The 21,168-nt window shown below is 38.0% G+C and overlaps 1 protein-coding gene across 1 annotated transcript in view; it reads right to left on the reverse strand.

Moving 5' to 3' along the window:
- The window catches only part of LOC139759125 (uncharacterized), a 149,581-nt gene that overhangs the window by 19,683 nt on the left and 108,730 nt on the right, over nt 1-21,168 (reverse strand). The window lies entirely within an intron of this gene.

Below are 21,168 nucleotides of genomic sequence, written 5' to 3' on the forward strand. Positions count from 1 at the left end.
ATCATTGTTATACTTATTTTCTAAGCCTTTAATCAGTACGCTGATTATATATATATATATATATATATATTTTTTTCATACTATTCGCCATTTCCCGCGATAGCGAGGTAGCGTTAAGAACAGAGGACTGGGCCTTTGAGGGAATATCCTCACCTGGCCCTCTTCTCTGTACCTTCTTTTGGAAAATTAAAAAAAAAAAACGAGAGGGGAGGATTTCCAGCCCCCCGCTCCCTTCCCTTTTAGTCGCCTTCTACGACACGCAGGGAATACGTGGAAAGTATTCTTTCTCCCCTATCCCCAGGGAAATATATATATATATATATATATATATATATATATATATATATATATATATCAGCATTTTCACTTTCATTTCATATGACTTTATATTCTTTCAGTAATCATTGGCTACTATAAATGTAAAGACTTCAGAATAATTGCCAACCTATCAGATATAAAGAAACATAAATAGGTATCTTATAAATAATTAAACAATATAAACATTTCAAAAATCTAAAATATATGACATCATAGTTAAATAAAACATACCAACATCATTATAAATCTCACATCACATCAACATTTGTTTAGAAAAATTCTTGAAATCTACTGGTGTGACAGACTAACTTTGGCACATAGCTACTAAGGTGCATGTAGAATACATACTAATACTTGGAACGGCTTGACGTCATATACAACATCACCAATAAGGACCTCCACTGGACCCCACTTTGGCAGAAATGCAGATACCTTCATACAACATTAGCCACAATACACTGACAACAGTACTCTGTACAAATGAGCAAAATCAATTTGTTATTTTTTGTGTATCATTATCTATTAAATGTATATTATGGCATAAATGCAATTATTATTTACCTCCATACCTCTATACAGTAAAACCAGGAAAACCCGCACTTTGATAATTTGAACTTTCAATACATCCGATATTTTCATTATATTTGAAGTAAAATTAAGTTCCTTGTAAACTTACATCTACAAAATATGATTGCAGCCTAAAGAATATACATAAAATCCATTTATAAAATCGTTCTGGATTTTTATACTACTACAGTCCACAGGAATGAAGTGATTTGAACTGTCAAATAACCTGAACATTTCATAAAAAATTCTCAGTAGAATATCCCTGAACAATTGTGCCATACTAAGATTGGAGGCACACATTTTGTATGAAAATGTACTAAGGAATTAAATAACAAAAACCCTAGTGTTAAACAGAGATATTCATACAAATAATCTGTGTCGTGTGAGGAGTCAGGAACCTAAAACATTTGCAATACAAACTTGCTAAGTTTAATATGGCACCGTATCACCCAAACTAAAAGTGAGGCATTAGATCTATTTATAATATACCATGGTTTCTTTAGCATTAGTTTAAAACTTTTCAGACCAGACACTTTGATAATTCATATATTTTTTTGGATGATACAAAAAAACATGGGAGATTGTTGCTCAAATTGTTATAACTCAATGCATTTTAAGTTTTCTTAATTACTTAATTATCTTTTTTCATATAGCATTCCATAAACTGCACATTATAATTTTAAAGACCCCAATCCCTCAATTTGAAAATCCCCTTACATCTTTTGTATGTACAACACTTGTTGCATGAGAATATATAGTACATATATGGTGAGAAAGTAAAAGCACTCAATATACACTGGAGGATCAGTATCTGGTGGAAATATCAAAACCAATTACGTATCAATGATCACTCTCACTAACTTTGCCTTTCAATCATGAAAGTAAACTAGAAACTTTTCAGAAAATCTGAAAAGTAACCAGTTTTAGTATTACTATATCATTTATATGATGTGATGAATATAGTTCCTTAGATAGAAGGTAAAGAGCAAACTTTAACCAGATATATCAGTACATACGAAGTGCTCTTAACTGTCATTTAAAACAATAAAAAATTGTGCAATTATTAATCTGCTGCATGATAGTAAACAAAAATTCATTACTTCATGCCCAGATTGAAATAATCTAATGTAAAAAAATATATATTTTTACAAATTCTTCATTATCTCTTTATGTCAGTAAAAGACTGCAATGCACCAAGAATTGACAAGGTGACATTTCAAGTACCAACAGACTGTTCCTCTAAGGTGTTGAGAGAGTATTTTAATAACAGCTGCCGACTAAAGTCTTGTCAGGCATGATAACAGCATCTCCCAGTTGTCAGCGCAACTTTTTCATTCATTCATTCAAGCAGGTGTGAAGTGTAGTACTGGTGCGCAAGTCAAATGAATGAATTGGCTGCATCACCAAATGTAATTACAAATTTGAAAAAAAAAATCTAGCAGTATGCTAGTTCTACTATGACTAAGTGTCCCTTTCTGCTTGCCTACTCTCTGCAATAAGCATGTCAGAAATTCAAACAAGTACAGAGCAAAATTCTCTTGCAAGAACTTATTCTTGTAAAATGCCAATTAAAAACCTTGCCTTGCACTCAGGCACCCTGTAGACACCAAGCCAGACTGGGGTTTAAAGACAGTGCACTCATCACTTGTGTGGTACAGAGCTTTGGAAAGCTTGCAAAGGGAAATCAAGTAGGGAAAGGAATAATTTTCATGTCATGCTTGGATGAGCTAAGTTTCAGTATTCATTGTTCTCTTTACATTCAAGGGGTTATGAACATTGCAAGAGACAAAATAAGAATGGAAATATTCACCTTGTATTGAAATATGCATTAATATTTGTTTTGAGCCTGTTGTTTTAAAAAACAAATGTTATGTGGGTCACTTAAGGAATGTAGAAAACGATGGAGATAAGATAGCTCCACACTCTGAAATTTTAAAATGAACCCAAATTTATCAAAGGATTTAGAAAAGATTAGTAAGCTAATTTCACTTTTGCCCAATGACCCTAAAACTAATCAAGTGCACTGCATAAGTTTACACAGGGTACTAAGTTCATGTTCAGCTCTTCATTGGATGAGCAACTGAAGAGTCAGTGCAACAGCATCAAGACTGTAAGTCAAAGTTTCAAAATTATCACCATGCACAACTTGAAGATTAAGTGGTGCCAAAATGGACGAGAAACCCTTTGCCACATTAACTTTGTATTTCAACAAAGTCCATGGCAAAGCATAAGCAACACATAAATGTTACCCAGAAACTAATGGCACAAGTAACAAGGACATTGAAAAACTTTAATACCTACAGACATCCATAATGGTGTAGTTTCAGAAGCTACAGCAAATATCGAGCTGCTACATTAAAAAGGTAAGCCTTGAAAGGAAGGATACCAATGGAAATGCCCTATCATCTAAAGATTTGCCCGAAGTGCAGTGCTGATTTAAATGCATATGCGAAGACTTCTCAATAATGAGAGTATTTTTTAAGGAAAGAAAGACTAAAAACACTTAAGAAATTGCATATTGTACCTAAAGAAACATTATGATAACTAATCTGATAACATACTGTCCCTTAAAAAGTGCAACTGATTTTTCAGTCTCCTACTTTACTAAAAACAAAATAATTTTGACCATGTGATAAAAAGCTTCAGAGATTTCTTTTTTCAAAGAATTAAGGAAAACTCATCATAACCATTGTATTTTCTTATTCCATAATTCAAGAGTAATTTGTAATATAAAAAAAATATATATATACCGAACTAGCCAATCCTATGTGGTGGCAGGGGAGCAGCTGTGAGCACTGTTGGTGACAATGTTTGCCACAGATGAGGCATGTTTCTAGAAAATACTCCTAACCTCCCATCATGGTCACGAGTTAGTTACTGTGGCCTCAAGATAGCTCCAATGACTCGTCCAATGTTTGGATTGCCATTTATGGCCAGCTTACTGACTGCACAGTAATCAACTTAAAGTGGGAAAGCATATGCCATATCCAAGAAAAAAACAGCACCCTATTATGTATGTCTTGATTGAGGACAATATCACTAAAAGGGTTAAGAAAGCCTATAGACCTTTCCCAAACCCAATAACACTTCACAGATGATTTCCTTGCAAAACCATACCACCACAAGGTGCAATCAAAATAATCCTTCTTTTAAGGACAAAATCATTAGCTTTTATCATGAAAATTTTGATAAAAGATTAAATAAAGATGTGTAATAAACTGCAAAGATTCTAAAAGTCTGAATCCTCAAAACTAGTATGAAAATGAGGACTTTGTATATAAGAAAACATTACTAATCCTAATTCTAAGTCTCTGACTGCAAAGTTATTAGCAATTTATTTTGTTTCTATAAAAAAGTAGTCTTATGAAGTAAAGAATTAAGCAAAACCTGCAGCCTGCTCATGCTTATTATGACCTTCCTGTCTCCCTTACAAAATTATGACAGTTAGTTCTTTTGTTTTTCATCATTTTCCCTTTTGGGTTGAGCCATAATAGTAAAAAATGCTTCCCTTGCCCACTCCACTGAAAACAACATACCCTTCACAAAATGCCAGCAGTTAAAAGCATGGTCAAATATTTTCAGTTAAAATGAATCTGCCAAATTATTACCAACATCAAGAAGTAAGACTTTCCTTTTTTTGATATAACTAATTGCTCTGTCCACCTTAGCAAGGTAGCATCAGGAACAAACAGCAACCTAATTTGCACACATCCTCTCAATTGTTGTCACTCCCCACAGGCTATTCATATCATAGCTTGACAAATTCATATCCCCAGGTTCAACCCTCTGACAGCATGTCATCTTCCATACATGTCAACAATAACCTTGTGATACAGTATGTATCTTTCACTAATAATAATGATGATACTGTTGTAATAATAATAATAATTAATTTATTATATTTTTATTATTTTGCTTTGTCGCTGTCTCCCGCGTTTGCGAGGTAGCGCAAGGAAACAGATGAAAGAAATGGCCCAACCCACCCCCATACACATGTATATACATACACGTCCACACACGCAAATATACATACCTATACATCTCAATGTACACATATATATACACACACAGACACATAAATATATACCCATGCACACAATTCACACTGTCTGCCTTTATTCATTCCCATCGCCACCTCGCCACACATGGAATACCATCCCCCTCCCCCTCATGTGTGCGAGGTAGCGCTAGGAAAAGACAACAAAGGCCCCATTCGTTCACACTCAGTCTCTAGCTGTCATGTAATAATGCCCGAAACCACAGCTCCCTTTCCACATCCAGGCCCCACACAACTTTCCATGGTTTACCCCAGACGCATTCACATGCCCTGATTCAATCCACTGACAGCACGTCAACCCTGGTATACCACATCGATCCAATTCACTCTATTCCTTGCCCGCCTTTCACCCTCCTGCATGTTCAGGCCCCGATCACTCAAAATCTTTTTCACTCCATCTTTCCACCTCCAATTTGGTCTCCCACTTCTCCTCGTTCTCTCCACCTCCGACACATATATCCTCTTGGTCAATCTTTCCTCACTCATTCTCTCCATGTGCCCAAACCATTTTAAAACACTCTCTTCTGCTCTCTCAACCACGCTCTTTTTATTTCTACACATCTCTCTTACCCTTACATTACTTACTCGATCAAACCACCTCACACCACACATTGTCCTCAATAATAATAATAATAATAATAATATTAATAATAATAATAATAATAATATGTGATTGGAAGTTAATGACCAGTAATAATGAAAATGACAACCTGAAATGTAAAAAAATATTTACTTCTCATGGTAAAGAATCTTGGGAAGTTCATTCAGAATCTATTCTTAATAGTGGAGAAAAAATTTAACAATTTATAGCTAGTCCCAATTCTAAAAGCAATGTGCAAAAAGCAATGAAAAATAAAGTCATGACAATAAAACTTTAAACACAGAATCTCAGTGCTGGCTGGTTTAGGAGAAACTGAATTAACAACATATCTTGATTCACATGAGTTACAAATCCTAAACAAATACAAAACTAAGAAACATGTATCCAGAATACAAGTCTTTCATACACAATGATCACAAGCAGTGCACTTGGGATCTACTCATTGATGTAGATGGTGCAGTTGAATTTGCAGAACCTGAAGAGAAATAACTGAAGTACAAAACTTGACACTTGCTACTAAATTACAAAAAGAAAAAAAAAGGGCTGGAATCTGCTGACAAGCGTCAAAGAAAATCAATTATATGAATGTACGAAGACAGAAAAGTCATAGGAAAACATTTGTTAATAAACAGTGATTTCCTTTCACACTTGTCTACTGTTACCTATGTTAGCAAGGAAATGCCAGGAACACACGAGAGAAAGGACTCATTCACTCGCATTCATTCTCTAGCTGTCATGTGTAATGCACCAAACCACAGACCCCTATCCATGACAAGGCCTCACAGACCTTTCTGTGATTTCCCTTGGCAGGTTCATTCGCCCTGATTCAGTCCTTTGACTACGTTAAACCATGTATACCATACAACTCCAATCCACTCTACCCCATGCATGCCTTTCACCATCTTCCATGTTCAGGCCCAAAGTACTTAAAATCTTTTTTCATTCCAACCTTCCATATCCAATTTAATTTCCCCCTTCTTGTCCAGTCCACTTTTGACACATACTCAGTGTCAATCTTTCTTTACTCATTCTCTCCATATGCCTGAACCCTCTTCAGCTTTATCAACCACACATTTCATATTAGGACACCCTTCCCTTACTCTTATATTACTAACTCATAAAAACAATGATTTTCCATAGTCCCTGAACTCTCAAAGTGACAGGTCCTTAGTAATACATTATCACTATATTCTTTATTTAAGCAAACAATCATAACTCACAGCATTAGATTTCATTAAACCCATCATATACGTTAATTCTTTTATGGTAGAGCCATTCATTACAAAGTAGGAGTATGTACAGTCATTCAGAGTACTCGCTAACAAAGTGACAGTGATAATGGTTGCCATTAGGTGTATATAATTCTGTTAATGAATCAACCTGAATAAGAAAAAGAAAATAGTACAGGGTGAAAACAGTAAAATTAAGAAATCTAATTATCATGATGGAATATTAGAAGTACATAGAATTTATTCATCTTATTTCTACAAAAAGACTATGAAGATTACATCAGAAATAGTCCAACCAATCACTCAAAACTAAAAAAAAAGTCCTTGTAATGTGAATGTATATTTCACCCCTGGCAGAGTGAAAAACTGAAAAATGTGCCAAGCCTTCTAATGATATTAACAAGTCTTTCACCTTCAGCAGAAAGGAACACTGACAATGAACCAAGCCTCTTACAATGAAATACTGGAAAACAAACCAAGGTTCATGTCAATTTTAATGCATGTTCCATCTCAAGCTGAATAAGAATAGAAAAATGAATCAAGCCACCTAATAATATTAATGCATGTTCCATCTTTGAAAGAATGAAAAACTTGAAAATGAGCCAATCCTCCTGGTAATATTAACACAAGTTCTGTCTCTGGTGTAGCAAATCCAAGTAACTCTTGAGAGTTATCTGAATACCTTAACCAAACTGAAGCAGCACACTCTTATGCAGTGCACTGATCTCTTCAGAATGAACAACAAGCGTCAAGCAATCATGCCTTAATAAGGCTTCGTAATGAAATTTTATGCTAAACAGAAAGAGCACGTCATTACAACAACTTCATTAGAGACATTCATATATGATTATGATGTCAGATTTTCACCTGAATCAAAATTTCTTCTGTCCTTAAGAATAGCACATTTAAAAAAAAATCTAAAGCACATAATGATGCAATCCCCAGTCTGTCTACAGCATGGAAGAGCACACAAAGCTTATGGTGAAGATTCTCTGAGTCTGCCTACCTTTGACTCTAAAAGGAGTGTTTTCCAGGAGCAGTCTTTTATATAATGGTCAGCCTGTTTATGTAGGCTTTTCAAGAGGCAGTTTGTGTATAATTCTCAGCCTGCTTATGAGTAACATTACTTGGTGGCTGCATATTCCTTCTGATATATATATATATATATATATATATATATATATATATATATATATATATATATATATATGTCGCACAGGCTAGGTAAGCAAAATGATGCAGTCAATCATGCTGATATAAAAAAAAAGAAAACATACTTAAATATAATACTCATGCTTGTGAACTAATTAACTACAATAATTAAGAGAGACTAAATTAAGAATTCGGTGCAGCTGTCATCAATGGAAACAAGAAAGAATTCCTTTCACTGAAATGATAAATTTTTTCCACTGAACTTAATTCTACTGGTGAAGCAGTGAAGCATTTTGAGCATGAATTGATACGCGTACAATCATGGACCCACAAAAAAATTTTACTAAATATAAAGCTGCCACTCTTGGAAAAATTACTTAGGTTTATGTCTTTTTTTTTAAAGCTGTCACAGTAAATGTTAGCATAACAGGTACTTTTCAAGAGTCTATTATCTGACAGAAAATTGGGCTTCATGATGTTTTGCTGCATTATAAATTTTAGAACTTTAATGCAATGAATGCACTATAGTTTCAGTCACTAAATTCTTTTAAACTGCAAATTTGCAACAACAGTGGTACTGAGGGAAGTATAATATCTAATAGTATGGTGCATTTCCCCTCAAGAATTGTATGTACACTGAATCTATAAACTAACAGGTTCAGAAATCCAATTCTTTGTTTCCAATCCACCTCTGCATTAACCTGACATTTATGAGCATAATTCTAAATTCCTGAGTTTCCTGGAATGGCAAGTGGCAATCTTACAGCTGCCAAGCTTCATTACATGATTCTTTGGAAATATTTGGATAGATTGCTTATTAATCCTATGATCTGCCTTACATCACACGTTATTGCTGCTGTGTTGTACTTACCTCATGCTTCACACTACTATAACCATCTCAACATGTCTAACAATCACACTAGAATTGCAGGAGTAGTATAAGTGCAAATTCCTTTCAGAATAAGGAATTTTAACATGCCAGTTGTCTGTCTTTCTCTTATCGACATGAAATAGTGGTGAAATTTTTATGTGTTTAGCCGTATAATCATGTGCGGTCTTGCCTGGTGGATCAACAAAAAATTATACTATTCATTTCATTGTACATCATCATGCCATGTTAGGACTAGTGGCCTTGATAACACATGCTCCTCATTTCATGTCAATTTGTGAACCCAGCAATACACACTAGTCATACGATGACATTCATACACTGCTCATAGAATGATGACAGACATCGCAAGACACACCTACCATGTTCTATAAACACTCACTAGTCATTTCAACATACAAGTCATTTCAAAATGTATAGCACTGACAACACAGTGATAATGTAATGATGGGCAGACATGAGAGTACACATTTATCAAATCCTGATGGATGGACCTGCCAACACTCACACTAGTTATGTATCAAGATGGATCTACTTGCAAACACATGCTGTACATGCAATTTGGATTGAGTTTCTCAACATACTCTAATCTCGCCATTTTGGGTAGACTTGACAGTACATAATGGTCATCTTACGAGGGATGGACCTGACTTCATACACTACTCATGTCATGATGAGTGTCTCTGACAACACACTGGCCATGTTTCAATGGATGGAGATGATAATACACAGTGGTTAAGTAACTCTGGATGAACTTGTCAACATTTTGTGTCAAAGATTGTACCTGATATAACGTACTTTTCATATCATACTGAGAGGCCAATAGAATTACTGATTGCTTACACTACCTCCTGCAAATAATACATTTGTCTTACAATACTCCACAAAAAAAGTTATAAACAAATATGAAATGTCAAGTTCTTGCCATGTAACAAACGCTTAGATGTATGGATAACTGTGTACTGTACCTTCAGATATCAATCTGAGGGTTTTAAGTCTAACTTTGTCACAATTTTCTCTCCTGGGAACATACCCTTTCATTCAGCAAATTTACCTAATGAAAATTATAGTTTCAAAAAATTAAAATTTACAGTAGAAGCTTGTGTGAAATCAAATATATGTTAACTTCATGGTAAATGTTTACATAAAGTAGTTTGAATGAAGAAACTTAGATCAATAAGTCCAATGATCAACAGCCATAGTTAAGCCTTACCCTCTATTCCTGAGCATTAACACCAACAATGAGAAACTGAGGATTTCAGAATAAAGAACTGTAGTGTTTTAAGGTAATGAGCCCTGGATGTATTTTCTTGTGCAACTTTCTAATGAAGTCTCCCAGCAAGATCATTACCATTGCAATCATAATTATTTTCTATCCCATAACTACCCCATGAAATAAATGGACTGGTTGCTGATATGTGTCAAATTCATATGTGGGAAACCAAATCCATAATTATTCACTGCACATGAGATTTCCATTAATTTTGCTGATTGATACTTTAGTGATTTTTTTTCTAGGTATCTGAAGTACTGTATTCAAAATAAATGAGGAAATAGTGAGTCATTAGAAAACAACATTCCAGACAAAAACTGTATAAAATAACATTCATTCCATAATATGCTGTAGATACCATTATCTTTACTACACACCAACTTACTATTCACTGACTTTGATTTTCATAATAAGAAAAACTATATGACATACCAATTTCCAAGAATAAGAAATATAATGCTGAAAACTGTGAATGTAACATCCAAGACTCAAAACTTGTACCTATCTACATATATTCAATATTTAACCTCAATAAACATTTTATATATATATATATATATATATATATATATATATATATATATATATATATATATATATATATATAAATATATATATATATATATTTTTTTTTTTTTTTTTTTTTTTTTTTTTTTATACTTTGTCGCTGTCTCCCGCGTTTGCGAGGTAGCGCAAGGAAACAGACGAAAGAAATGGCCCAAGCCCCCCCATACACATGTACATACACACGTCCACACACGCAAATATACATACCTACACAGCTTTCCATGGTTTACCCCAGACGCTTCACATGCCTTGATTCAATCCACTGACAGCACGTCAACCCCTGTATACCACATCGCTCCAATTCACTCTATTCCTTGCCCTCCTTTCACCCTCCTGCATGTTCAGGCCCCGATCACACAAAATCCTTTTCACTCCATCTTTCCACCTCCAATTTGGTCTCCCTCTTCTCCTCGTTCCCTCCACCTCCGACACATATATCCTCTTGGTCAATCTTTCCTCACTCATTCTCTCCATGTGCCCAAACCACTTCAAAACACCCTCTTCTGCTCTCTCAACCACGCTCTTTTTATTTCCACACATCTCTCTTACCCTTACGTTACTTACTCGATCAAACCACCTCACACCACACATTGTCCTCAAACATCTCATTTCCAGCACATCCATCCTCCTACGCACAACTCTATCCATAGCCCACGCCTCGCAACCATACAACATTGTTGGAACTACTATTCCTTCAAACATACCCATTTTTGCTTTCCGGGATAATGTTCTCGACTTCCACACATTTTTCAAGGCTCCCAAAATTTTCGCCCCCTCCCCCACCCTATGATCCACTTCCGCTTCCATGGTTCCATCCGCTGACAGATCCACTCCCAGATATCTAAAACACTTCACTTCCTCCAGCCTCTCACCATTCAAACTCACCTCCCAATTGACTTGACCCTCAACCCTACTGTACCTAATAACCTTGCTCTTATTGACATTTACTCTTAACTTTCTTCTTCCACACACTTTACCAAACTCCGTCACCAGCTTCTGCAGTTTCTCACATGAATCCGCCACCAGCGCTGTATCATCAGCGAACAACAACTGACTCACTTCCCAAGCTCTCTCATCCCCAACAGACTTCATACTTGCCCCTCTTTCCAAAACTCTTGCATTTACCTCCCTAACAACCCCATCCATAAACAAATTAAACAGCCATGGAGACATCACACACCCCTGCCGCAAACCTACATTCACTGAGAACCAATCACTTTCCTCTCTTCCTACACGTACACATGCCTTACATCCTCGATAAAAACTTTTCACTGCTTCTAACAACTTTCCTCCCACACCATATATATATATATATATATATATTATTATTATTATTTTGCTTTGTTGCTGTCTCCCGCGTTTGCGAGGTAGCACAAAAAAACAGACGAAAGAATGGCCCAACCCACCCACATACACATGTATGTACATACATGTGCAAACATGCACATATAAATACCTATACATCTCAACGTATACATATATACACATGTACATAATTCATAGTCTGCCCTTATCCATTCCCGTTGCCACCCTGCCACACATGAAATAACAACCCTTCCCCCCACATGTGTGCGAGGTAGCTCTAGGAAAAGACAACAAAGGCCACATTCATTCACACTCAGTCTCTAGCTGTCATGTATAATGCACCGAAACCACAGCTCCCTTTCCTTATCCAGGCCCCACAGAACTTTTCATGGTTTACCCCAGATGCTTCACATGCCCTGGTTCAATCCATTGACAGCACGTCGACCCTGGTATACTACATCGTTCCAATTCACTCTATTCCTTGCACGCCTTTCACCCTCCTGAATGTTCAAGCCCCGATCACTCAAATTCTTTTTCACTCCATCTTTCCACCTCCAATTTGGTCTCCCACTTCTCCTCGTTCCCTTCACCTCTGACACATATATCCTCACTCATTCTCTCCATGTGACCAAACCATTTCAAAACACCCTCTTCTGCTCTCTCAACCACACTCTTTTTATTACCACCCATCTCTCTTACCCTTTCATTACTTACTCGATCAAACCACCTCACATCACATATTGTCCTCTAACATCTCATTTCCAGCACATCCACCCTCCTCCGCACAACTCTATCTATAGCCCACGCCTCGCAACCATATATCATTGTTGGAACCACTATTCCTTCAAACATACCCATTTTTGCTTTCCAAGATAACGTTCTCGACTTCAACACATTCTTCAACCCTCCCACAATTTTCGCCCCTCCCCCACCCTATGATTCACTTCCGCTTCCATGGTTCCATCCACTGCCAAATCCACTTCCAGTTATCTAAAACACTTCACTTCCTCCAGTTTTTCTCCATTCAAACTTGCCTCCTAATTGACTTGTCCCTCAACCCAACTGTACCTAATAACCTTGCTCTTTTTCACATTTACTCTCAGCTTTCTTCTTTCACACACTCTACCAAACTCAGTCACCAGCTTCTGCAGTTTCCCACCCGAATCAGCCACTAGTGCTGTATCATCAGTGAACAACAACTGACTCACTTCCCAAGCTCTCTCATCCACAACAGACTGCATACTTGCCCCTCTTTTTAAAACTCTTGCATTCACCTCCCTAACAACCCCATCCATAAACAAATTAAACAACCATGGAGACATCACACACCCCTGCCAGACACCAACATTCACTGAGAACCAATCACTTTCCTCTCTTCCTACACGTACACATGCCTTACATCCTTGATAGAAACTTTTCACTGCTTCTAACAACCTGCCTCCCACACCATATATATTCTTAATACCTTCCACAGAGCATCTCTATCAACTCGATCATATGCCTTCTCCAGATCCATAAATGCTACATACAAATCCATTTGCTTTTCTAAGTATTTCTCACATACATTCTTCAAAGCAAACATCTGATCCACACATCCTCTGACATTATATATATATATATATATATATATATATATATATATATATATATATATATATATATATATATATATATTTTTTTTTTTTTTTTTTTTTTTTTTCTTTTTATACTTTGTCGCTGTCTCCCGCGTTTGCGAGGTAGCGCAAGGAAACAGACGAAAGAAATGGCCCAACCCCCCCCCCCCATACACATGTACATACACACGTCCACACACGCAAATATACATACCTACACAGCTTTCCATGGTTTACCCCAGACGCTTCACATGCCTTGCTTCAATCCACTGACAGCACGTCAACCCCTGTATACCACATGACTCCAATTCACTCTATTACTTGCCCTCCTTTCACCCTCCTGCATGTTCAGGCCCCGATCACACAAAATCTTTTTCACTCCATCTTTCCACCTCCAATTTGGTCTCCCTCTTATATGTACACATGTGTGTGTGTATTTATGTGTGTGTGTAACTGGACTCTGCTTCCTCAAGGTTACAATGCAAGTGAAGTCACTTTTGGTGAGACTATCATTAAACGTACCATCTAGTCAGAGAATTTCTCACTCCAAAGGAGTCTACATTTCCTTGCTACAGAAAGTTGTAGAGCCATGGGCAGCAGGAGCCTTTAGAAACACCCTGGATAACACCACGACTCTTCCATGTATACTGGTTCTGGGGTAATCATATATATATATATATATATATATATATATATATATATATATATATATATATATATATATATATATATATATATATCATAAAATTACTGCACTAACCCCAGCAGCAAGGAAATGTGAACTCCTTTGGAGAAGGATGTTCTATGATGAGACTGTACTACCAAGGATTCAGCCACACCAAAGGCAACTTTTCACTTGTGGTGTAACCTAGCAGAAGCAGAGGCCAGTAACATATATATATATATATATATATATATATATATATATATATATATATATATATATATTGTATTTTTTTCACTTATTCACGTATAATCACCCAAAGATCAACTATGAAAGTGTCCTGGTGTTACCCAGGACCTTTCTTAAGGTTCCTAAAGCTCTAGGCTGTAATACTTGCAGTAGCAGGGATATGTAGACTCTTTTGGAAAGATTTCTACGACTTTTCGCTCATGGTGTAACCATGACCAGGCGAAGACTGCTAACACTAACATATGTATATATAAATATATACGGATGAAGGCAGCAAGTATGAATGTATATGTATATGTATGTATACATTGAAATGTGCATGTGTGTGGGCGTTTATGTATATACACGTGTATGTGGGTGGGTTGGGCCATTCTTTCGTCTGTTTCCTTGCAACACCTCGCTAACGTGGGAGCCAGCGACTAAATATAATAAAATTATTTGGTAAACAGAGAAGTAGTAAAAGCTTTGCAGATGAAAGCCGGCAAGGCAGCGGGTTTGGAAGGTATTGCAGTAGAATTTATCAAAAAGGGGGTGACTGTATTGTTGACTGGCTGGTAAGATCAATTAATGTATGTATGATTCATGGTGAGGTGCCTGAGGATTGGCAGAATGCTTGCATAGTGCCATTGTACAAAGGCTAAGGGGACAAAGGTGGTGCTCAAATTCCAGAGGTATAAGTTTGTTTCAGAAGTGGTAGAGGATGTGTGGATCAGGTGTTTGCTTTGAAGAATGTATGTGAGAAATACTTAGAAAAGCAAATGGATTTGTATGTAGCATTTATGGATCTGGAGAAGGCATATGATAGAGTTGATAGAGATGCTCTGTGGAAGGTATTAAGAATATATGGTGTGGGAGGTAAGTTGTTAGAAGCAGTGAAAAGTTTTTATCGAGGATGTAAGGCATGTGTACGTGTAGGAAGAGAGGAAAGTGATTGGTTCTCAGTGAATGTAGGTTTGCGGCAGGGGTGTGTGATGTCTCCATGGTTGTTTGATTTGTTTATGGATGGGGTTGTTAGGGAGGTAAATGCAAGAGTTTTGGAAAGAGGGGCAAGTATGAAGTCTGTTGGGGATGAGAGAGCTTGGGAAGTGAGTCAGTTGTTGTTCGCTGATGATACAGCGCTGGTGGCTGATTCATGTGAGAAACTGCAGAAGCTGGTGACTGAGTTTGGTAAAGTGTGTGGAAGAAGAAAGTTGAGAGTAAATGTGAATAAGAGCAAGGTTATTAGGTACAGTAGGGTTGAGGGTCAAGTCAATTGGGAGGTGAGTTTGAATGGAGAAAAACTGGAGGAAGTGAAGTGTTTTAGATATCTGGGAGTGGATCTGGCAGCGGATGGAACCATGGAAGCGGAAGTGGATCATAGGGTGGGGGAGGGGGCGAAAATCCTGGGAGCCTTGAAGAATGTGTGGAAGTCGAGAACATTATCTCGGAAAGCAAAAATGGCTATGTTTGAAGGAATAGTGGTTCCAACAATGTTGTATGGTTGCGAGGCGTGGGCTATGGATAGAGTTGTGCGCAGGAGGATGGATGTGCTGGAAATGAGATGTTTGAGGACAATGTGTGGTGTGAGGTGGTTTGATCGAGTAAGTAACGTAAGGGTAAGAGAGATGTGTGGAAATAAAAAGAGAGTGGTTGAGAGAGCAGAAGAGGGTGTTTTGAAATGGTTTGGGCACATGGAGAGAATGAGTGAGGAAAGATTGACCAAGAGGATATATGTGTCGGAGGTGGAGGGAACGAGGAGAAGAGGAAGACCAAATTGGAGGTGGAAAGATGGAGTGAAAAAGATTTTGTGTGATCGGGGCCTGAACATGCAGGAGGGTGAAAGGAGGGCAAGGAATAGAGTGAATTGGAGCGATGTGGTATACAGGGGTTGACGTGCTGTCAGTGGATTGAATCAAGGCATGTGAAGCGTCTGGGGTAAACCATGGAAAGCTGTGTAGGTATGTATATTTGCGTGTGTGGACGTGTGTATGTACATGTGTATGGGGGGGGTTGGGCCATTTCTTTCGTCTATTTCCTTGCGCTACCTCGCAAACGCGGGAGACAGCGACAAAGTATAAAAAAAAAAAAAAAAAAAGTTTGTTGAGTATTCCTGGTAAATCATATGGGAGGGTATTGATTGAGAGGGTGAAGGCATGTACAGAGCATCAGATTGGGGAAGAGCAGTGTGGTTTCAGAAGTGGTAGAGGATGTGTGGATCAGGTGTTTGCTTTGAAGAATGTATGTGAGAAATACTTAGAAAAGCAAATGGATTTGTATGTAGTATCTATGGATCTGGAGAAGGCATATGATCGAGTTGATAGAGATGCTCTGTGGAAGGTATTAAGAATATATGGTGTGGGAAGCAAGTTGTTAGAAGCAATGAAAAGTTTTTATCAAGGATGTAAGGCATGTGTACGTGTAGGAAGAGAGGAAAGTGATTGGTTCTCAGTGAATGTTGGTTTCTGGCAGGGGAGCATGATGTCTCCATGGTTGTTTAATTTGTTTATGGATGGGGTTGTTAGGGAGGTGAATGCAGGAGTTTTGGAGAGAGGGGCAAGTTTACAGTCTGTTGTGGATGAGAGAGCTTGGGAAGTGAGTCAGTTGTTGTTCGCTGATGATACAGTGCTGGTGGCTGATTCATGTGAGAAACTGCAGAAGCTGGTGACTGAGTTTGGTAAAGTGTGTGAAAGAAGAAAGTTGAGAGTAAATGTGAATAAGAGCAAGGTTATTATGTACAGTAGGGTTGAGGGTCAAGTCAATTGGGAGGTAAGTTTGAATGGAGAAAAACTGGAGGAAGTGAATCATAGGGTGGGGGAGGGGCGAAAATTGTGGGAGGGTTGAAGAATGTGTGGAAGTCGAGAACATTATCTCGGAAAGCAAAAATGGGTATGTTTGAAGGAATAGTGGTTCCAACAATGTTGTATGGTTGCGAGGCGTGGGCTATGGATAGAGTTGTGCGGAGGAGGGTGGATGTGCTGGAAATGAGATGTTTGAGGACAATATGTGGTGTGAGGTGGTTTGATCGAGTAAGTAATGTAAGGGTAAGAGAGATATGTGGTAATAAAAAGAGTGTGGTTGAGAGAGCAAAAGAGGGTGTTTTGAAATGGTTTGGTCACATGGAGAGAATGAGTGAGGAAAGATTGACAAAGAGGATATATGTGTCAGAGGTGGAGGGAACGAGGAGAAGTGGGAGATCAAATTGGAGGTGGAAAGATGGGGTGAAAAAGAATTTGAGTGATCGGGGCCTGAACATGCAGGAGGGTGAAAGGCGTGCAAGGAATAGAGTGAATTGGAACGATGTGGTATACTGGGGTCAAGGTGCTGTCAATGGATTGAACCAGGGCATGTGACGCATCTGGGGTAAACCATGGAAAGTTGTGTGGGGCCTGGATGTGGAAAGGGAGCTGTGGTTTCGGGCATTATTACATGACAGCTAGAGACTGAGTGTGAATGAATGGGGCCTTTGTTGTCTTTTCCTAGCACTACCTCGCACACATGAGGGGGGAGGGGGTTATTATTTCATGTGTGGCGAGGTGGCGATGGGAATGAATAAAGGCAGACAGTATGAATTATGTACATGTGTATATATGGATATGTCTGTGCGTGTATATATATATGTATATGTTGAGATGTACAGGTATGTATATTTGCGTGTGTGGACGTGTATGTATATACATGTGTATGTGGGTGGGTTGGGCCATTCTTTCGTCTGTTTCCTTGTGCTACCTCGCCAACGCGGGAGACAGCAACAAAGCAAAATAAATAAATGTGTGTATATATATATATATATATATATATATATATATATATATATATATATATATATATATATATATATTTGTTATTGCACTATTACCATTATCGTATACAACCCCAGCACTCCTTTTATGAGGCTCCTGCAGCTTTGAGGCTGTGATACAATCAAAAGGAGGAAAATGATGGACTCCTTTAAACAACACATTCCTGGATGAGGCTGTATTCCTTGTCATCAAATGACAATGATATGGCCCAGATGAAGATGAATTTTCACTTGCACAGTAACCACAAACAGGCAAAGTCCAATAACACCTATACTGTATATATGTATATTCATACTTATAAAAGTACCCTACAACCCTTTTCTGAAAGGGTCCTAGTTTTATATAGGACCACTTTTGTCAGGGCTCCAGCAGCCCAAGACTGCTACAATCAGTAACACAGTGTGGAAGGACCTTTTTGGAGTTAGGAATTCTATGTCAAGACTGCAATCAATTTTGACGAGTAACAGTGATATATATATTATTTCACTATCACTATCATACTTGATCGCCATTTCCCATGTCAGCAAGGTAGGGCCAAGAAACAGATGAAGAATTACCCATCCACTCATATACATATTTTTATACATTAATAGGGGGTAGCGATGCTGTTTCCTGTAGGGTGGGGTAGTGCCTGGAATGGATGAAAGCAAGCAAATATGGATAAGTGCATGTGTATATATGCATATGTTGATATGTATATGTGGATGTGGAAAGGGAACTTTGGTTTCAGTGCATTACACATGACAGCTAGAGACTGAGTGCGAACCATGTGGCCTTTTTGTCTTTTCCTGGCGCTACCTCAATGGAAAAGTGTGTGTGTGTGTGTGTGTGTGTGTGTGTGTGTGTGTGTGTGTGTGTGTGTGTGTGTGTGTGTGTGTGCTGTTTCATGGGTGGTGACAGGAATGGATGAAGGAAGCAAGTATGAATATGTACATGTGTATATATGTATATGTCTGTATATGTAAGTAGACACTGAAATCTACATGTATGAATATGTGTGTGTATGGGCATTTATGTATATATATATATTGTATATGAGTGGATGGACCCTTCTATGTTGCGCTAACTCGCTGACACAGGAAGAAGTGGTTAATAAATATATATATATATATATATATATATATATATATATATATATATATATATATATATATATATATATATTATTTCTTTTTCTTTCTTTCAAACTATTCATCATTTCCTGCGTTGGCAAGGTAGCGTTAAGAACAGAGGACTGGGCTCTGAGGTAATATCCTCACCTGGCCCCCTTCTCTGTTCCTTCTTTTGGAAAATCAAAAAAAACAAAAAAAACAAGAGGGGAGGATTTCCAGCCCCCCTGCTCCCTCCCCTTTTAGTCGCCTTCTACGACACACAGGGAATACATGGGAAGTATTCTTTCTCCCCTATCCCCAGGGATATATATATATCTTTCTTTCATACTATTCGCCATTTCCCGCGTTAGCAAGGTAGCGTTAAGAACAGAGGACTGGGCCTCTGAGAGAATATCCTCACCTGGCCTCGTTCTCTGTTCCTTCTTTTGGAAAATTAAAAAAAAAATGAAGAGGGGAGGATTTCCAGCCCCCCGCTCCCTTCCCTTTTAGTCGCCTTCTACGACACGCAGGGAATACGTGGGAAGTATTCTTTCTCCCCATCCCCAGGGATAATATATATATATGGAAAGAGGGGCAAGTATGAAGTCTGTTGTGGATGAGAGAGCTTGGGAAGTGAGTCAGTTGTTGTTCGCTGATGATACAGCGCTGGTGGCTGATTCATGTGAGAAACTGCAGAAGCTGGTGACTGAGTTTGGTAAAGTGTGTGAAAGAAGAAAGTTAAGAGTAAATGTGAATAAGAGCAAGGTTATTAGGTACAGTAGGGTTGAGGGTCAAGTCAATTGGGAGGTAAGTTTGAATGGAGTAAAACTGGAGGAAGTAAAGTGTTTTAGATATCTGGGAGTGGATCTGGCAGTGGATGGAACCATGGAAGCAGAAGTGGATCATAGGGTGGGGGAGGGGGCGAAAATCCTGGGAGCCTTGAAGAATGTGTGGAAGTCGAGAACATTATCTCGGAAAGCAAAAATGGCTATGTTTGAAGGAATAGTGGTTCCAACAATGTTGTATGGTTGCGAGGTGTGGGCTATGGATAGAGTTGTGCGCAGGAGGATGGATGTGCTGGAAGTGAGATGTTTGAGGACAATGTGTGGTGTGAGGTGGTTTGATCAAGTAAGTAACGCAAGGGTAAGAGAGATGTGTGGAAATAAAAAGAGCATGGTTGAGAGAGCAGAAGAGGGTGTTTTGAAATGGTTTGGGCACATGGAGAGAATGAGTGAGGAAAGATTGACCAAGAGGATATATGTGTCGGAGGTGGAGGGAATGAGGAGAAGTGGGAGACCAAATTGGAGGTGGAAAGATGGAGTGAAAAAGATTTTGTGTGATCGGGGCCTGAACATGCAGGAGGGTGAAAGGAGGGCAAGGAATAGAGTGAATTGGATCGATGTGGTATACCGGGGTTGACGTGCTGTCAGCGAATTGAATCAGGGCATGTGAAGTGTCTGGGGTAAACCATGGAAAGCTGTGTAGGTATGTATATTTGCGTGTGTGGACACATGTATATGTATATACATGTGTATGGGGGTGGGTTGGGCCATTTCTTTCGTCTGTTTCCTTGCGCTACCTCGCAAACGTGGGAGACAGCGACAAAGCAAAAAAAATATATATATATATATATATATATATATATATATATATATATATATATATATATATATATATATATATATATATATATATTATCCCTGGGGATATATATATATATATTATCCCTGGGGATAGGGGAGAAAGAATACTTCCCACGTATTCCCTGCGTGTCGTAGAAGGCGACTAAAAGGGGAGGGAGCGGGGGGCTGGAA

This window comes from Panulirus ornatus, chromosome 32 (genome assembly GCF_036320965.1).
Source record: "Panulirus ornatus isolate Po-2019 chromosome 32, ASM3632096v1, whole genome shotgun sequence".
Taxonomy (NCBI): Eukaryota; Metazoa; Arthropoda; class Malacostraca; order Decapoda; family Palinuridae; genus Panulirus; species Panulirus ornatus.